Here is a 17,648-nt window from a genome sequence, read left to right on the forward strand (position 1 = left end):
CTGCAAGTGGCAACGAGCTTCGCTGTCTGGGTTCTTCACCGAGACGTCACAGTTATATCTGTGGGCGGTGATGGGAAGTGCCGTCTACAGATTTCACTAAGGAGAAAGCGACAGACAAGGAGAAGGGGAAGGGGACTTGTGCATGGCGTTTCCATTTGCATGACCTGTGAGACCATGGGAGAGACATGCATGGCACTACCACTGCCATGCACAGCCCCTTCCAGGAACTCAAACAAAGAAGAAGGAGAAAAGGGGAGAGCAGAGAGAGAAAGAGAAAAGAAAAATAAGAGAGAGAAGGTATACCTCAAAGGGGTACTAGTCAAAAGTTTCTCTCACCTCACTCTCTCTCTCAAGCGTAACACCATAATAGTAAGAAAGAGAAACTTGTATTAAGTGAAAATTCTCTCTCGTGTGTGTGTGTATCCTCTTTATCTCTCTCTTTCTCCACCTATCTCTCTATATCTCTTTCTACGTACAATGATGGTATGTATATATAGAAATGTGCCCCAAACATGGGTGGATGATCAAAAGTAATCCTAATTGTTAAAAATAAAGATTAAATTTATTTAAAAGAAATTGGAAAATAGGGTACAAAATGATAGATTCGCCCCTTCCTAACAAGTTTTGGAATCCCCTAACAGTCCCTGTGTTGCTCTAGGACTTGCGTATTCTTGCATGGCTGATCTGGGGTTGTTCTGATGCCCGGTTTATCATAAGATTGTTGTTTTCTTATACGGCTAGGCATGACGGTCGATTTGATACCAACTTTGAACCATGGATCATGTTTTAAGTACATGATCATGCGACTTGAATTTTGAGTAGATCTTGAAAGTTTGGATCGATAGCGTGTTCGTCCCTTAATGTTTCTCTGTGTTTTCTTTGCTGAATCACACTAAGCATGCCGCTACGATCACGGGGCACCAAATGCAGCTAGATTCTATGTCCAAACAAAGTTTTTGCAAGTTTGGAATTTTTGTCGGAATCAAGGATTCGGACGATGGAATTTGTAGTATGTTTGTCCCCTTCGTATGCAGTATCCGACCGTTCGTATGTACAGGGTTGGGTCTGAAATGGCCAGAGACCTTACGCTCGCAATGGAACTGATCTCGCGTCGATAGGGCTCATGAGCAGCATGATTTGGCTGCTCAAGCGAGGCACGACGCTTTTAAATTTCCTTCACTTTCTTCATGGATCAGCAACTTCTCTCTAGCTTTTCTCCGTGCTCGAGTATCATCATGGGGCGTGCTACATATCGAATCGCTCGTCTTGACTAGATGAACGTGCTCACCAAATTTGAGCACGATCTGACAAGGGACGGCCGAGATATGATAATCAAAAGTCACTGGTCATGATTGCCACTCAATTGTGTAGTGTTGCAGGGTGGCCGCACGGGAATAGCGTGCGGCTTCACCTTTTTCATACTTTCACCTGTAACTTCTTCTTGCAACATTCGTTTGTGCTGAAACTTGACCCCTAGGGGTTTTCAACTATGTCGGATCCAATGGACGTTGTCCCAAAGCAACTTGAGATGCTAAAAATGTAGATCTACTTATAGGGGTTCGTTTCAAGGTGCTAGAGGCCGATTCTGCCGGAACTGTTTCTCAGTCTGCACTGCATTATACATTTAAGAATGCGAAGTAACTTGGCAGGAGACTCTTGAGATACCTCATGAAGATCTTGGCCAGTTTTGGGGCTGTTCCAGGATTGTTGAAATTTCCACTACTTGCTAGGCATTTATTGAGCGGGGGCCCCATGTTGATGAAAAATACCTTCCAATAGCATGCCCCACCAAATTTTGTGCTTCAAGAGAATCAAGAAGTGCAATAATTTTGTAATTTTGAGGGTTCTTTGTCGGTGTCCACACCCTCAAGAGACTATCTGGGTTCTGGAGCATAAGGCCTTTGTCAGGACCGCCTCGCACGGAACCCAGCCTTTTTGAAGGCCAAATGCTACAAACCTTCAGTTGACATTGTTTGCTGCTACAAAAAATTTTCCTTTGATTCTCAAGTTATCTATGTAAGTCCCGTCTAGCGGGGTCCAATCGGGGGCTTCTGACCCATCCCGAAAGTCTGGTCCCATGTAGGCTAGGGGGTTTGGCGAAGACGTACCTTGAAGCCTATGGAAGGTTAGACTCTGGCTTCATCATTTTCTTTCATTCGCGATGGTTCTTAGCAGTTTTAGAGGGATCTTTTGTTCGTCGTCCTCACCCTCAAGGACTCTTGTTGTTGATGAACTGGGGAGATCTTATGCGACTCTCACTCTCGGGTGCCCCTTGAAACTGGGGAGATATTATGCGACTCTCAGTCTCAGGTGAGCCTTGAAACTAGGGAGATCTTATGTGGTTCTCACTCTTGGGTGTGCCTTGAAACTGGGGAGATCTTGTGCGGCTCTCACTCCTGGGTGAGCCTTGAAACTGGAGAGATCTTGTGCGGCTCTCACTCCCACGTGAGCAATGAAACTGAGGAGATCTTATGTGGCTCCCACTCCCAAGTGAGCCTTGAAACTAGGGAGATCTTATGTGGCTCTCACTCCCGAGCGAGCCTTGAACTGGGGAGATCTTGTGCGGTTCTCACTCCCTAGTGAGCCTTGAAACTTGGGAGATCTTGTGCGACTCTCACTCTCGGGTGAGCCTTGAAACTGGGGAGTTCTTGTGCGGCTCTCACTCCCGAGCGAGCCTTGAAACTGAGGAGATCTTATGCGGCTCTCACTCTCGGGCGAGCCTTGAAACTTGCGAGATCTTATATGGCTCTCACTCTCAGGCGAGTCTTGAAACTGGGGAGATCATGTGCGACTCTCACTCCCAGGTGAGCCTTGAAATTGGGGAGATCTTGTGTGTCTCTCACTCTCGAGTGATCTTTGAAATTGGGGAGATCTTATGTGGCTTTCACTCCCGAATGAGCCTTTATACTGGGGACAATTTACGTGGCTCTCACTCCCAGGTGAGCCTTGAAACTGGGTTACCGATTGAGGCTGTGGAGGTATGTCAACCTGCCTTGTCGCTCCAAGCGTTGTTTTACAAATTTTCACTTGAATAGGGGAAGTGACGCCATGAGGACGGTTTTCACCAACTTTTATTATTTTCAGGCTCTTTTGCCCATGGAACTCTTTTACTCATGGTTTCGTGATCATGCCCGTCTATCATTTTTACTCATGGCATTCCTTTGTCGGGTGTGCTACATGCCCGTTTTTCTTTTGAGAAGGTGTGTTTTAGGTTCGTGCCTTCGAGACCTGTGCGATGCTTTTTAACGTCATACGGTCAGGACGTGCACTATAGTTTTAAGGTCATGTAGGTGGACCGTAGTGGTAACGAATGTCAATCTGTAGAGGTCATGGAGTGAGTCTGGTGATGACTTTGAGCCACTTGGGAAGATGGCCTGAAGTTGCCTGAAGAGAGTTGATGATGAGTGAGTGAATGGTAGAGAGCCACTAACTGGGTGGCGAGACGGTTCGCCTTTTCGTTAACATGGGTAGGATTCACTATGAAATGGTGAAAGAAGGTAGTGATAGTGACGGTGGTGCACGTATGCAAACCACAAACTGCATGGTCCTGGTTGCATGACTTTAAACTGGGCTATATGACCTTACACCATAGTGCGCATCCTGGCCGCATGACGATAAACTGCTTTGCCCAGTTTAAGGTCATACGACATGGACCAAGTTCGAGTCGCCATGTCAATAGGGTTGCATGGCTTGGATATGTGGATAGCACTTTGACTCCCTAGGGATAAAGATAGTTGAGGCTATACACATGAAGAGATGTAGAGAAGGGTGGTGACCCTATGTGGAGTAGGAAGTGGGAGAGGCTTCACTAGGGATTAAGAAGGCTAATGTGACTCTACGGGGATGATGAATATCGGTGTGTATGGAACTCTGGCAGGCCAGAGCATGGATAAACCCCACCGTGGGTTGAAGGAAGGGTGGCTCTAACTCTCTAGGGTTGATGAGGTGAGTACGCCCCTTGCATACAACTAACTCTGCTAGGGGTCTAATTAGAGTTATGCGCATGAGCCATTTGTAGGTTGTGCGTTATTTTTACAGTCTTGTAACTCGGACCATAGCCATGTAGTTTAAAGTCATACAGCTTGGACCATGCAGTTTGTAATCGTACAACTAGAGCTCCGCTACAGTTTAGGGTCATATAGTTTGGACCATGGTGCTAAGCCTTTTAACATCATGCGGTCAGGACATGCACTATGGTTTAAGGTCACACAGCTTGACCTTAGTCTTAAGTTTACAGTCATGTGATGAGGACTTTACAGTTTGAGGTCATGCAACTAGACCTCTGTTATAGTTTAAGGTCATATAGCTTGGACCGTGGACATACTGTTTTGAGTCATGAGACAAGGACTATAGGTTTGTAGTTTAGGGTCATGCAGCATGGACCGTGGCTATGCATTTTAAATTCATATAGCTAGGATTGTGGTAGTGCAGTTTAAGATCGTGCAGCGTGAACCGTGGCATAGTGAGGGAAGCGACTCCATGAGGAATAGGGCCATCACCTGAAAATGGGCTCGCTGATGAGTGAAATTGTGGTGCAGGGAATTAACCTCCATGAGGATGTGGGACGATGGTCCGAAGGGGAGTGTCAAGGCATGCGCATGGTATTAACTGTGGAGTGGCCCATGCATCAGTAAGTTTTGGCAATGCGTTAAGTCCCTTGGTGAAGCATGTGACAGTAGCGTGTGACAATAACTCTTTGATGAGGCGCACAACAATGGCCTCTGGATAAGACGCGCTCAGTGAAGGTCTTGCCACGATAATCGCTTGAATGAAGCACATAGTGATAAACCCTTGGGCTAAGTGCTCGGTGAAAGTCTTGATGAGGCATACGACGCAAGTCTTGGTGAGGCACACGGTGATGATGCTTCGGGCCAAACCCGACCCGACACAGTCTCATCGCCATCGAGTTGGGGATTGGAGTGTCATTTTGAGTTTGTCGAGGGTAGCCTTCAGCACTGCAGGGTATAAAAGGGAGAGAGAACCCACTTTATTGTTTTACTCAAGGGTAAAAACAATCAAAGGGTTTTTAAAGAGAGAGAGGAAAAGCTTTTGATGTAGGTTTCCGATAAGCACTTCCCGGACAAAACCTTTTCCGACAAGTGCTAAAGCTTTCTGAGCAAGGGGGAGGGTTTCCCAAAACCTTAACAGAGTTCGCAGAGGTTCCCTACCAGAGTTCGAGTGCTCCTTCAGTAATTTTGCTACTGAAGGGGAGGTCACAGGGAGTTTAAAGGGCTTTTTCAGCTCTCTTGTTCTTGGAGGAGAAGGAGTAGGGGTTGCATGTAGCTCATTGAAAACATAATGGAATTCCGGTGAGCTTTAGTGAACTGCTGAAGTAAGAAACAAGGGAGAAGGGCCATCCGTAGGGTCGCAGGGACTTAGGGGAGATTCTTCTGGGGACTTCCGGGATGTTTTGCTAACTCCAGCGACCGGTAGCAGGTGGGAAGGGTTTTTTTTTTTTTCGGTGTTTTCCTCGATACGTCCAACTGTCGGAAAGGGGAAAGAACAGGGTTTGAATGGAAGTTCTTGTTGATGAAGGAGTCCTTTCTTTTAGTTCCTATAGGGCAAATAACATGGCCGCGTAAGGATTTCGACAGTTAGATGTGTGTTTTCCGACGAAAACCCGAACGGTTGCAAGGAAGATGAAAGGTCGTAGGAAGGTGGAGCATCGTCAAGGGGTGACTGTTGGGGAAACCGAAGAGGCATAGGAGTCAATGCCCCCCAAAAATTGGGGATAGTGGGAACTAGGGTACTTCAAAGTCATGCATGCCATTAAGTTGCATACAACACCGCCTTCGCAAGTTCCTAGGTCGCATGCGGCGATAGCCACTTTGGGGGTATGAGGTTCACAAAGCTAGTCTCACATGACGTTAGCCTACCTGTGGTGATGATAGGACGTGACATTGGGTTGCACACAGCGATGACCTCTGACGGTGATGTCTTGCGAGGCTCAAACGTGATGGCAAATGAGGAGGTCTTGCTGCCGCTATGTGTTTGGTGCCGAGTCCTTCAGCACAACCATGAAGTCCATATTGTTCTGTGGACGGGCGCTTACTGTGAACAAGGTATGCTCTCCATTATAGGCCACTTCCTTGTCTGAGAAGTCTGCCTTGTATATTTGATATACTCATCAGATGAATTGAAGTTGACTCAGAAGTGGTTGGCTTTTTCGTTTGGCCTGTAACCATTCTCCTTGGCGGGACCGAGGCTAACTTCACTAAGTGGTTTTGCCACTTCTTCATGGGGCAGAAATTTCTTTGGTGGGTTTGTTTCTTCTGGTCGAGGAGGGAGCTTCTCTTGGCTTGTAACTGTCCTCTTATGCTCAGATGGAAACACAACGCCGTTAGGTTTGGTTTGTAACCGACCTCTTATCAGATGCAGGAGCTTTGTAACTTCCCTGATAATGGAAATTTTTCTTGTAACTATTTTTTATGCAATAAAAGAAATGGACTTCCTTTGAATTGGCTTGATGGTTCTCCTCTTCATTTCTACCTTGTTATTGCACACACTGCACTTTATGGCCATGTCAATATTTCTTTTAGTACCGCCCATTGATAGGGGGCATCACCTCTTCGCCATCTGAGTTTGCCTGTAAATAGACCCCATTTGGTGTAACCTTCTTGACTATGAATGGGCCTTCCCACTTAGGCACGTACTTTCCTTTTGCGCTGCCCATACATGAGGATTGGTCTCTTGACTACTAGGACTAGGTCCCCACCGGCGAATTAATGAACCTTAACAGCCTTGTCAAAGGATCTTTTCATTCTTCCTTGGTTGAGCTAGAGGCTCTGCTGGGCCTCCAGTCTCTTTTCATCAAGGGCGTCCAGCTCTTGATAAAGGAGCCTGACCTTTTCGTCCTCAGTTAGTCCCTGATGTATAGCAATAGGGAGTGAGCGTATTTGAATTTTCAGGGCTAGAACTGCCTCACCCCCAGAGACCAAGGAATAAGGGGTGGAGTTTGTAGCATTACGGGTGGTGGTGCGATAGGCTCATAGAGCCTCAGGCAGCTTCTTGTGCCAGTTCTTCTTTAACTTTGACACTGACTCCCGGAGCACCCCACATAAAATCTTGTTAAACGCCGTAGCTAACCTGTTGGCTCGAGGGTAGTACATAGTCGAGTACTTTCACTCAAAGCCGAACTGGTTGACTAGGCGATCAACATGCTGGCACCGGAAGATGGGTCCAATAATGTCTATACCCCATTGGGAAAAGGGTCATGATGTCATTGTAGGATTGAGGGGATCTAGAGGCTGATGAATGAGGCTTGAGTTAATTTGGCACGCCTGACATCTCTTGGCATAGTTATGGGTCAACTATCATGGAAGGCCAGTAATACCAAGTTTGCATATGTGCTCCTAGAGCTTGGGGCGGGATTGGCCCGTGGATACCCGAGTGTACTTCTTCAAGTACTCGCTTGCCTCTTGTGCATTGACTCATCTAAGGAGGATTCCATCAATTGATCGACGAATAAGAACATCCCCATTGAGAAGGGTGTATTTGGTGGACATTCGCTGTATGCCATTATGCTCCACTCGATTCTGGGGTAGCCTTGCATGCTTTATGAAGTCCATGATAAGCTCCCTCCAATCTTCTATTTGTTTGAGCTCAGCACACATTGGGTCGAAGAATCCAGCTCCTGCTCTCTGGCCTTAGCTTCTTTTCCCAGGGACGTTAATTTTCGCTATGAGGATGTCCCTAGCCACGAGTAAGCCCCGGTGAAGACAATTTGATGGTGGCACCGAGCTTTAAGAGCACATCAGCTTGCGAGTTCAGCCTTCTAAGGATATGACTTAGGGAGAAGTAATCAAACTGGGCCATGTAAGTTTTGGCCGTGTCATGATAAGGTTTGTGAGTACCCTTCCTTATGTCATAAATCCCCTTGAGCTGCCGAGTGACCAACTTAGAGTCACCGAAGATGTTTAGCAGCTCCACATCTAGCTCTTGGTCGATCTCGAGCCCGATTATGAGGGCTTGATATTCAACTTCGTTATGAGAAAATGCCTCTACGAGTGAGAAGGACAGGGGAATAATCCCATCGTCAGGAGTTAAGAACACATTCCGGCCCCCCTCTATCAGACTGGAATGCTCCGTCAAAGTACATCTCCCATGGCTGAGTTAAAGCCATGCAGAAGACTTCTTCGTTTGGGAGGTCACTTGATAGCGGAGATTCTGGAGGGACTGGGTCAGCCGCAAGGAAGTCTGCTAGGGCTTGACCCTTAATTGCCTTCTGTGTTACATATGTGATCTTGAACTCCAACAGCAAATAATGCCCACTTTGCCAAAGATCCTAATAGCATGGCCGGGTCATAACGAACTTGACTGAGTCTACCTTGGAGATTAACCTAACCTCGTGGTCGAGCAACTAGTGGCAGAGCTTCTGTACCGCGAATATCAGGGCAAGCACATCTTTTCGATGGGAGGGTAGTTCTTCTCAGCCTCTTTCGTTCTACAACTGAGATAATTAAGCGCTGTCTCATTCCCTCCATCATTGTTCTACGTCAAGAATGCCTCGAGTGACTCGTCAAGGGCGGTCACGTACAGGATGTGGGGTCTTCCCAACACTAGTGTAGAGAGTACTGGCAGATTCAATAGGTACTGCTTGATGTCCTCAAGCGCAGCTGTCATGCTTCATCCCATATGAAGGGAATGTCCTTCAGGAGGTGTGAAAAGGGTCTGCATCGTCTTAAGAGGTCCAAAATGAACCTTCAAATGTAAGCGAGCAGTGCTTGGAGTGACCGCAATTCATGGAGGGATGTAGGCGGCGACATGTCCTGAATTGCCTTGATTTTGACAGGATCGATCTCAAGTCCACGGTACCTCAGAATGAACCCTAAGAATTTCTCGAACTTATGCCAAAGGCGCATTTTAAGGGGTTCATCTTGAGTTGGTGATGCCGCAACCGCTCAAATACCTTTTTGAGGTCTAGCACATGAGTGGCTTTTGTTTCAGTCTTTACCACCAAGTCATCCACAAAGCACTTGACCTCTTTGTGAATCATGGCCTTCAAGTTGGTTGCCATGGCACGCTGGTACGTGGAACCGGCATTATTTAACCTAAAAGGCATCATAGTATAGCAAAAGACACCTTTTAGAGTCAAGAACATTGTGGCCTCCTCATCCTCTGATGCCATCCTGATTTGATTGTAACCAAAATAATCGTCCATATAGGAGACTATTTGGCAATGGGCCATGGAGTCAACCAGCATCTCAGTGAACAACAAGGGGAAATCGTCCTTTGGGAAAGCAGTGTTCAAGTCATGAAAATCTATGTAGACCCTGATTTGGTCGTTCTTCTTCTTAATTGGGACAACATTTGCCAGCCATCTTGGGTATTTGACTTCACGTATGAACCCAGCTTGCTTGAGCTAGTTCACCTCAGTGTCAATCCACATTTCGAGGTTGGGCCTGAACCTTCATGGGTTTAGACCGGGCATCTCATGATAATGCCCGGCGAAGACATCTTGATTTGCTTGAAGGAGGCTGACATAACTTTCTTTTTCTGCGGGGGACATCTTCACTGAGTTGAAGGTTAGCCTTGGGTTGGCATCATCCCTCAGTTTGACCTCTTCAAGCTCACCAGCCGTGGCCTGACCGCCCTCTTCCCGTTCTTCGGGAGCTTCTTGAAGTTCCTCATCGGGGGACTCAGAAGGGTCTTCTTTGATTTCAAGTGTAGCTACCCATGACCCTAACATCTCAGCCTCTAGGAGGGGCGCAATGTGGGAGGGAACTGGTCTCTAACAGATCCAGACAATAGCAGGGTCAGATTCAGGTGAGGGACCCATGGCCTTGTGGTTGGACTCATTCAGTGCTTGCCCCGAGCCAGGAGGCGCTTCATGCATCTGGATCATGTGGGAGGCCTCATGGGAGTAGAAGCTTGCGGATGGTTCGATTTTGGCTCGGGCTGCCAGGGCGTCCACAGTCATCAAGAATCCTGTCGCCTGAGCCAGCATTGCTCTAAGGCATTCTTGTTACGGCATGTTGAGGCTGGTGTCTTCGAGCTCTCTTCTTAGAGAGTCGAAGTTTGGGCATCGCCAGGCTATACCCTTGGAGAAAATAAAGGAAGGGGAAGGAGAATAAGAGTTAGAATGTCCGTCGTCGCCAGACTTGGATGTTTCCAGGGGGTATTTAAGGTCTTGTCGAGGCTTTGACTATTGTGGGGTGATTTTAATGTCGTCACTCATTTTGGCTGGCTCTAGAGATGTTGATGGCTCAGGGGCATCTGCTTGATTGGACAATAAGATGAGGCGAGCTGTTCGGCAGCAGAGGAAGGAGCATGAGGAAATCTTCTTCGACTAGTGGTTGAGGAAGATGACTCTTTCCGCGGGCTGGCCTAGGTGCTCACCATCTCCTTTAAGATCCCTAAGGGGTTGTTTGGACTACCCTATTAGGCTGGTGAGGGGCCATGGCCTTGACGAACGACCTCATGTTTTAGGGACTTGAGCGTACTTGACCCTTGGTAGACTTCCCAGGGGTGAGAGGTCAAGGGCTCTAAGGGATCCGGTGCATGCTTGTGAGGAGCATGTCGTGCCGCTTCTTTTAGAAATGGGAACGAGGCCTTGGACCTGTTTTAGGATAACGACACAAATGATGAGGCCCTGTTGGACGTTCTCCATGACTATGGCCTCAAACCCAGAGCAGTCTTTAAGTTCGTGGCCCCACACTTGGTGGTATGGGCACTAGAGTTTTTTCATGCCCCAGGCAAGATGCTTAGGCTGTCTGGTAGGCTTGGGGGTGATGAGACTCTGGTGGAGCATTGCCTCGAAGAGAGTCTAAAGAGGGTCTTTTTCGGCGTTTCCTTGAGCTTGCGTCGGGAGGAGTTCTTGCCCAAGCGGGAGAGGGATCTGAGGGCATCTCGTCGGGTCACCTTGAACTTCCTGGCACTCTGCATCTTCTCGACCAAGCACTTATGGAAGCCGGTGCACTCGTTGACATCATGGCCTCTTATCTGGTGGTATGCGTACCATAGGTTCGTGGTCCCTGAAGGCAGGACCTTAGGCTGTCTTGTCGGCTCTGGGGCGACGATTCCTTCTTTGAGCATTATGGAGAAAACTGCATGAAGGATATCTGGTTCCCCATCATCCTCTTGGATCATGATGATGTGAGACGCCTCAACTGGCCCGAATTCCTTTTTCAACTATTCGAGCTTTATCTAACCCTTGTTGATAAGGGCTTCAACAGTGTCGTTGAGCTTATAGCAGTCGTGAATGGGGTGGGCTACTCTCTTGTGATTAGTGCAATACTTCTCATTCGCTTCCGACCCCAGTGGTTCTACAGTGGTGACCTCTGGCAGCTGGATCATGTTTTGTGCCAATAGCAGCTGGAGCAGTGCAAGGGTCCACTCTGTATCAAAGGGGTAGACCTTGTTCCGATGCTAGGTCAGGTAGTCATTTCACTTACTATTTTTAGGAGGCGATACCGCATTGTAAGACTGCTGCTTGCCTCCAGCCTGAGGCATCTGTGCCTTGGAGAGGTTGAGAGTCTGAGAAGGCACGCCTTTGGTGTTAGTCACAGTGACGGCCACAGTGATCACTGCCTTTTGATTTCCCCGATTACTAGAGTGAGAGTTTGAGGCGGAGGGTTGCTGACGAGAGCTGTCGTGGTGGAACAATCCCTCAATATGAACTTCCTTAGAGATGAGCTCTGACATGGAGGGTGGATTGGATGCCTCGACATGTAGGGCGATCTTGAGAAGCATGTTCCATATGCAAGTCTGGACTACTTCCTACTCGATCATGGGGGTGGCATGGAAGGTTGTCATCTCTCTCCATCGGGTGATGAACTTGTCAACCGACTCACCAGGGTCTTACATCAGGATGAGGAGCTCGATGGTCTCCAAATTGCTTTGAACTTCATAGAAGCGTTGGTAGAACAACTGCTCCATTTCTTGCCAAGTGCGTACCGATTTCGGAGGCAACCGAGCGTACCACTGAAAAGTTGGTCCTTCGAGAGTGTCGACGAACTGGCAGAGGAGAAGTTGTCCATCAGTTTCCATCTCCTGGCAGGCTGCTTGGAAGTGGGCGGTATGTTGGGGAGGAGACGTAGTAGTACCATTGAACAGGGGGAGTTTCCCTTTTTTGTAGTTCGAAGGAAACGAAACCTAGTCAATGTACAAGGATATGGCCTTTGGTAGAGTGGCATCTCCTGCATGCCTGGGACGTTGTTCTTGAGGCTATGGGCCACCATAGCATCTATGTCAGTTTGGGATATCCTGCGGGAACGAGAGCTGTCTTGAGAGACCTGCGGAGGAGTATGCCCGGGGGCTGTGTCCTCACCAGTCGGGGAGTTGAACAAAGAAGGGGACTTAGCGGCCTTTAGGTGCTCCATCTTCCTGAGGATGACTTGTTCATCCATTCCTCCTGAACGTCATTCGGGTCATTGATTACCATGACACTGACAAATTCCTCTAAAGGGTTAGATTCAGGTGATGCAATGGACTGTCGAGGTTGGCGAGTCGTGCATGGAAAGTCACTCGAGAGGGGCTCAACTATTCCCGACTGGACCCATGCTTTGTATGCCTGTCTTGTGAGGCTGGTTCTTGATGAGCTTGGGACCATGACTTATGGGTGGTGATCAATGAATAGTACTCCTGGACTTGCTCAAGTTCTGGAGTTTGAAGAGGTAAAAATTGATTACAAGGAAGGAGGTCGTCAAGGGTGGTGACCTCAACTGCCTTGGAAGCTTCCTTGGTCAGGATGTGTAGGCCTCTCTTCTGCTTAGTCATGAGGCGGCTGTGGAACTCATTCAAGAACCCAGTTTGAGACCTGGACTGCCCCGTTTTCCTTGAACAGGTCAGGACCATGTCCATGAGCTGGAGGAAAGAGTGGGGTCCAAGGATGGAGGGCATCTCGGGTTCTTGCCTTAGAGGATGGAAGCCTCTATCTGCCATTAGGCCATTGCCCCGAATTCTTTTGCGAGGCTAGGGTGTTCGGTTGACCCGAGGCTGGCTCGAGATGGTACTCTTAGGGAATATCTTTGAGAAACAAGGTTCGAGGTGCTTGCTTGGCGTCAGGAGAGCGGCAGAGGGAAAATGGGTTGGCTCGTGACTCCGCCTGAGTCTGGCTCCAGGAGCGACCTACGAAGATGGCGTGTGTTCACGTTCAGGGTTAGCCGTCCGTGTGACTTGGGGGTCAGCCCCCGCTCGATCAATGGGTTCAGCCTGAGGAGGCCAAGACCTATGAGCTTGTGTTTGTGGGGGACGAGGAGGGAGCTTGTCCTTCACTAGTTGATGTTGTGTGTGTCGGGAGGGAAGATTGAGCGATCGACCCTCCTGTGCTTGAGGTGGCAAAGAGCTAGCACCGCCCCAAGCTATGGAAGGTGAATGCATTGCACATGTAGGGTTTGGCCCAAGAAGGCCTAGCCCTGAATGCGAACTCAAGGCAATATGAGGGTTGCCCGGAGGTGTGGCTCTAGTGGATAGACCACAAGCCTTTGAGTGTGTGCGAGGGGTGAAGACCTCAAGACCTTCACCTCCGTGTCCCGACCTCCAGGTGTGGAGGCTCGGAGTGGTGAAGGAGCATAGGGGGTTTCCTTGCAACGAACCTCGAGTGTGATTGCAGTTCGTTTGCGCTTCGTATAGATGGGCGAGGCAGCCTTTCGGCGTAACGCAATGGTATGACTGGTAGGATATTTTCCAGTAGCAGGGTGTGCTATAGCAGCAGTGCTGCTCATGCAAGGGCCTTGGTGGAGAGTCCACCAGGGTAAGAAAGCGAGGAGGCAGGGACTTTTGAGTCCCCTCTCACACCGATCTAGGTGAGAACTTGGGAGCCGAGCCGGGAGTCCTGATGTAGAAGGAGAGTAGGGAAGGAGGCTTGAGCGACTCGCTTTCCTGGGATAGGCACAAGTACAGGGATAAGGAAGTCCCCGACCCAAATGAATAGGTTGAACAACCCATGAGGCATAGAAATAGGTGTAGAAAGTAAAGAAGGAAACTGATCAAATAAGAGCAAACCACTAAGGGGTAGTAAATCCCTAATGGAGTTGCTAAGCAGGTCAGGTGCCTAAATCTCACCCTCCGGATCTAAGTGATCTGACAACACGTGTCTCAGGTTTCTGGTGAACCCAGGATTTGAGATCGCTCTCTTGGAACCTTGCTCTAGGGCAAGGGCAGGTATACCAACTGATGAGAGAGGAATTTTAGGCGGGTTTGGGACTTACTCGGGTTGGCTGGCATGGTCGCCCCCTCAGGTCACGAAGAAAGCCCCCCTACTGCTTGAGCTGGTTCAGAATCGTCTCCCTTGACTTGTAATCCTGTTGTTTTTTTGCACAGCACTTCTATGGTTAATTTATAAGACAAGTGGGTCAAAGGACCCACCCTTGTCTTAGGGCAATGCACGTTCATATGAGAAAGCGATGAAGTGCAAGGTTAGATTAAAAGATAAAATGGAGAAGAGAACTTAACTGAGGGGCAAGACTAGCATGATGGCCAGACGTCACGGACTCAGAGTGCTAGTAAGATGGACATGGTTCACAAGACCAGCATGGCTACAATAGTACTCAAAACTGAGGTCAACGAGGCGATACTAAGATAAGCCTACCCATAGTCAAGTCAGAAGAGAAAGGGGTGAAAAAAAAATAGGCGAGATGGCGAAGAGAGGGGAGTCCGGACCTCAATAGGCATTGTGGTTGACAACGCGAGGAGACGACACATCCCTTGCGGATGGCGCTAACTCTTAATGAGGCACGTGGCGATGGCTCCTCCTAGGTCGCACGACAATAAGAACGGGATGCATGGAGAATGACGATGAGCATCAGACTCGTGAAGGAAGCTCATAGACGATGATGGGTGTTGCTAAGACCTCTAGCGGGCGGCGATAGGTATCACTTTCTACATCTGGGTGAAACAAAGGGAGACCTCAGCAAGTGGAAACAAGCTTCGCCGTCTAGGTTCTTCACCAAGACGTCACAGTTATGTCTGTGGGAGGCGATGGGCAGCGCCGTCTACAGATTTCACTGGGGAGAAAGCGACAGATGAGGAGAAAGGGAAGGGGACTTGTGCATGGCGCTGCCATCACCCTGCACGACCTATGAGACAAAGGGAGAGACATGTACGACACTGCCACTGTTGTTCTCAGCCTCTTCGAGGAACTCATACGAAGAAGGAGAAGAGAGGGGAGAGGAGAGAGAAAGAGAGAAGAAAAAGAAGAGAGAGAAGGTTTACCTCAACCTTAAGGGTACCGATCATAAGTTTCTCTCACCTCACTCTCTCTCTCAACGTAACACCACAATAGTAAGAAAGAGAAACTTGTATTAAGTGAAAGCTCTCTCTTGTGTGTGTGTATCCTCTCTCTCTCTCTCTATCTCTACCAATCTCTGTATATCTCCTTTAGCGTACAATGATGGTACGTATATATAAAAATGTGCCCCAAACATGGGTGGATGATCAAAAGTAACCCGAATTGTTGTAAATAAAGATTAAATTGATTTAAAGAAACTAAAAAATAGGGTACAAAATGATAAATTTGCCCCTTCTTAACAAGTTGTGGAATTCCAAAACAGTCCTTGTGTTGCCCTAGGACTTGAGTGTTCTGGCATGGTTGATCTGGGGTTGTTCCGATGCCCGGTTGATCATAAGATTGTTGTTTTCTTGTAAGGCTCAACGTGGTGATCGATTTGATACCAACTTCGAGCCATGGATCGTGTCTTTAATGCACAGTCATGTGACTTGAATTTTGAGTAGATCTTGAAACTTTGGATCAATAGTGTGTTCGTACCTTGATGTTTCTATGTGTTTTCTTTGCTGATATTTCTAAGCATGCTGCTACGATCATGGGGCACCAAACACAGGACTATTCCGTGTCTAACTGAAGTTTTTGCAAGTTTGAACTTTTTGCCAAAATCAAGGATTCTGACGATGAAATTTGCAATCTGTTCATCGGCTTCGTGTATAGAATCTGAGATGGCAAGAGACCTTATGCCCATAATGGAACTAATCTCGCATCAATCGGGCTTGAAGCGACATGATTTGGTCGCTCGAGCGAGGTACGATGCTGTTGAATTTCCTGTACTTTCTTTACGGATCAACAACTTCTCTCTAGCGTTTCTCCGTGCTTAAGTATCGTCATGGGGCATGCCATATATGGAATCGCTCGTCTTGACTAGACGAACGTGCTCACCAAATTTGAGCATGATCCGACATGGGGCGACAGAGATATGAGAGTCAAAATTCACTAGTCGTGACTGCCTCTTCAATGGTGCAGTGTTGCACGGTGGCCGCACGGGAATAGCGTGTGACTTCACCTGTTTCACTCTTTCGCCATAACTTCTTCTTGGAACATCCGTTTGAGCTGAAACTTGACCCTTAGGGGTTTTCATTGGTGATGGATCCCATGGCGATGGTTCCACAACAATTGGAGATTCTGACAGGGTGCTAGAGGCCGATTATGCCGAAACTGTTTCTTAGTCTGCACTGACTTAGACATGTCAGAATGCGATAAAACTTGGCAGGAGATTCTTGAGAGAGCTCATGAAGATATTGGACAGTTCTAAGGCTGTTTCGAGGCTGTCAAAATTTTCACTACTTGCTAGGCCTTTATTGAGTGGGGGCCCCATGTTGATGAAAAATACCTTGCGACCCATACACAAATGAGTATGGGGTCATGCTAGTAGGAGTCTTCTTAGTTGTCTGGTAGGCCGATAGCGTGTTGTTTAGCTTTTCGTGTCAATCTTTGCCACCTTCTATTATTCTGTGTCTAATTTTGAGAAGTCCTTTGTACGTGGTTTATGCTTATCCATTCCCTTGAGGGTAGTAAGGTGTGGAGAATTTTTGTGTTATCCCGAAATTTTTTCATACCTTAGTGACCCTTTCATTTTTGAAATTCGTTCCATTGTTGACTCAAGAACACCAAATCTGAATACAATGTTATTCTTTATGAAACGGGCAACATGTTGACCCTCAATTTTGACAAACGATGAGGCCGCTACCCATTTGTTGAAGTACTATGCAGCCATTAATATAAAACGATGGTCATTTGAGGCTTTCGATGAGATCACTCTAATGATATCAAGACCCCACATGGCAAAGGGCCATTCTGATGGTGTTGATATCATCAGAATGACCTCCTTCATTGGACCACCTCTTAATGAACTTTCGACAATCTTCGGCCACGGTGGTCCAGTAATAGCCTTAGCACCCGATTTTCTGAGCTAAGGTGGCTGCCCCAGAATGACCTCCTTCATTGTGTAACTCTATCAGTATTTGGTCAGCAATGACTTGTCCTTTGATTGATTTTTAAGTATCATATTCGATGTCGAACTCACTCAATAGCATTCTCCACTTCGTCAAACGTCCGTTGAGGACTGGTCTCTCCAATAGGTACTTGAGTGGGTCAATTTTTTATATTAGATTAACTGTATGAGATAAGACATGGTGTCTTAATTTCTGCATGGCCCACACAAGCATCAAGTAATGCTTCTCCACATCCGTGTATCTTGTCTCGTAATCGACCATGGTTTTGCTGATATAGTATATCGTTTGTTCTTTTCCATGGTCGTCGTATTGTCCTAACATTGCCCCCATGGTCTTGTCTTTCACATATTTGTATAGGAATATGAATTTGTCTAGACTAGGAGGACTAAGGATGGAAGGCTTGGTTAGGTACTCCTTAATTTGGTCAAACTCCTTTTGGCATTCATTTTCCCCTATGAATGGGGATT

The sequence above is a fragment of the Amborella trichopoda genome, chromosome 11 (genome assembly GCF_054954075.1).
Source record: "Amborella trichopoda isolate Santa Cruz 75 chromosome 11, AtrichopodaSantaCruz75HAP2 v2.0, whole genome shotgun sequence".
Taxonomy (NCBI): Eukaryota; Viridiplantae; Streptophyta; class Magnoliopsida; order Amborellales; family Amborellaceae; genus Amborella; species Amborella trichopoda.